Source organism: Hibiscus syriacus, unplaced genomic scaffold (genome assembly GCF_006381635.1).
Source record: "Hibiscus syriacus cultivar Baekdansim isolate YM2019G1 unplaced genomic scaffold, ASM638163v2 tig00110386_pilon, whole genome shotgun sequence".
In the NCBI taxonomy this organism is placed as follows: Eukaryota; Viridiplantae; Streptophyta; class Magnoliopsida; order Malvales; family Malvaceae; genus Hibiscus; species Hibiscus syriacus.
In genome coordinates this window covers 955,208-958,362 of record NW_024062716.1, presented here as the reverse complement: position 1 = coordinate 958,362, position 3,155 = coordinate 955,208, and positions in this window count along the sequence as shown.

Here is a 3,155-nt window from a genome sequence, read left to right as displayed (position 1 = left end):
ATACTGGCACACGTGGTTTAACTGATCTAGAAGAGCTGGGTCGAGCTGTCGAAAGATCCGAAGAATCTCTTGTACCTTCAAACATTAATAATTTATCAGCCCCAAATCTTACTTAATTGTTCAAAGCTAAAATTCTTAAGTATATAAGTATTTTCAGGGTTTGACTACAATTTGGAGGATTTTGAGTCTGAATTTGGTCAAACGGATTGTAGAATCGGAATCAAGACGTCGAAAAACATAAAGTATGACTTTTCAAAAATTTAAATTCTTGGTCAAAGTCAAAGTCAACCACTTTGATCGTCAATTTGGAGGCCTTCAGGTTCGAATTTTACGAAACGGTTTTCGGAAACAGATTCGGGACGTCGAAAACTATCAGAATAGGTACACTCGGAAAAGATTAACGGTCGTTTAATGGTCGGTCAAAGCCATTTTAGGTTTTGGTCAAAGGAGGTCAACGATCACGGTCAACGGTCAATAGTAAACGATCAACGGTCAACGGTCGGGTTGGTCGGGTCGGTCGGGTCGGTCAAACTGCTTCAGACCGGTTCGAACCGGTCAAACCGGTCAAAACCGATTCAAAACCGGTCAAACCGGTTTTCCAGCTGCTCACTCTCCCTGCGGCGGCGCGTGTGGCGCATGAGACCTCTTCCGGGGGGTCTAAAAATTACAGAAAATTTTCCAAAAATTATTTTGAGCGATTTCGAGATACTTACAACGATCGGTTCAAATTTTTGAACGGTGGAGAGCTCGAATTTCAACTCGGCCGAATCTTTGACTGCTCCACCTCCTCACGCGCCGCAGTCGACGGTGAACAAGGTTGACACCGGCGGACTCGCAACGATACAAGGACACACGATGGTGCAGGAGGTGTCGTAAACGGAGCAACGATCGGTGATGAATTTGAGATTTTCCCGGCGATCAAGCTAAATAAAACGTCGAGACTTTGACTGGAAATTCCCAACGTTTGGCAGTGTTTCGCTTCAATTAAATTTGAAGGGTTTGTTTTTCGCTCGATGATGAACACAACGGTGGTTTCAAAATGACAATCGGAATTCGGACGGTGTCGGGATCTAAGTCAGAAACCGGCGTAGGGGGAAGGGAATTTGGGAGTGTGGTTTTCTGTTTTTGAAACAGAAACCACACGTATATAACATATAACCCCAAACTTACCTAACTTTTTTGGGTAAATTTAGGGCTTAGTCCCTGAATTTTCTTTAACTCTAAAACAAGCTCCAAGTTTTAAAATCTTTCAATTTAGTCCCCAAATTTTTGCCAATTTTCACAATTAACCTTCAATTTCAATTAAATACTATTTTGTAAATATTCAGGTTGTTACAATTCTCCCCCTCTATAAGAAATTTCATCCTCGAAATTTACCTTATAAGAATAGTTGAGGAAACTGAGCCTCCATTGACTCCAATGTCTCCCAAGTAGCTTCTGAGGGGCATCGATTACTCCATTGAACTTTGACCATTAGAATACGCCTATTCCGAAGAACTCGCTCATCTCTTTCTAAGATCTGGATGGGCTCCTCCTCATATGACAAATCAGGTCTCAGATCTACCTCAACAACTTGAATGATGTGATCTGGATCTGGAAGGTATCGCCTTAACATAGACACATGAAAAACATCATGAATACGACTAAGATGGGAAGGCAACTCAAGCTGATAAGCAACAGGTCCAACTTTCTTCAAAATACGATACGACCCAATAAATCGCGGACTCAGTTTACCCTTACGTCCAAATCTCAATACTTTCTTCCATGGAGATACCTTGAGAAAAACCTGATCTTCAACGTCAAACTGTATATCCTTCCTACTTTGATCTGCATAAGATTTCTGCCTATCAAATGCCTCTTTCAGACGGTCACGGATCAATCTGACTGTGTCTTCCGTCTCCTGCACTAACTCAGGTCCCAAATTCTTCCTATCACGTAACTCAGTCTAACAAATCGGGTACGACACCTACGCCCATAGAGTTCTTCATAGGGTGCCATACGAATGATGGTCTGGTAACTGTTATTATAAGCGAATTCAGCCAAAGGCAAAAAGTTCTCCCAGCTACCATGAAAATCAATTACACAACCCCGTAACATATCCTCCAAATCTGAATTACTCTCTCAGATTGACCATCAGTTTGTGGGTGGAAGGAGGTACTATAATCCAATCTCGTACCCAAAGCCGTATGAAGCGCCTTCCAAAATCTCGAAGTAAATCTCAGATCTCGATCTGAAATGATAGATAACGAAACACCATGCAATCTAACAATCTCTGAAATATACAACATCGCCAACTTGTCCAACGTATAATTTACCCGTACAGGAATGAAGTGAGTTGACTTTGTAAGTCTGTCAACAATCACCCAAATTGAGTCCTTTTTCGAAGGAGTCATAGGTAAACCAGTAAAAATCCATAGTAATACGCTCCCATTTCCATTCAGGAATCTTGATATGTTGTAACAAACCTGATGGATGTTGATGTTCCGCTTTAACTTGCTGACAAGTCAAACACCTCGCCACAAAATTCGAGATGTCCTTCTTCATGCCGACCCAATGATACCTCTCTCTCAAATTCTGATATATCTTATCTCCACCGGGGTACATAGCATATGGACTACTATGAGCCTCCGTAAGGATAGTCTGCCTCAACTCAGCATCATCAGGCACACAATACCGACCTTTGAAGCATAAAACTTCATCCTGATCAAGAGCGTAATCTGAGCTTGTCCCTTGCTCTACTTGCTCAAAGATGGAAAGCAAGGAGCTATCAAGGGGCTGCTTAGCTTTGATCTCATCAACCAAGGTCGGCTTAACTTGTAATTCTGCTAACAGAGTTCCATCGTCATATAAATTCATCCTGGCCATTAATGATCTCAACTCTGTTACCGCCTTTCGACTCAAAGCATCCGCTACAATATTAGCTTTACCAGGGTGATAATCAATCACGCAATCATTATCCTTTAGAAGCTCTAGCCAGCGTCGCTGTCTCAAATTATGCTCCTTCTGGGTCAGAAGATACTTTAAAATCTTATGATCCGTGAAAATATAACACTTCTCTCCATAAAGATAGTGTCTCCAAATCTTCAAGGCAAAAATCACTGCTGCTAACTCCAAATCATGAGTAGGATAATTACACTCATGCGGTCGCAGCTGAC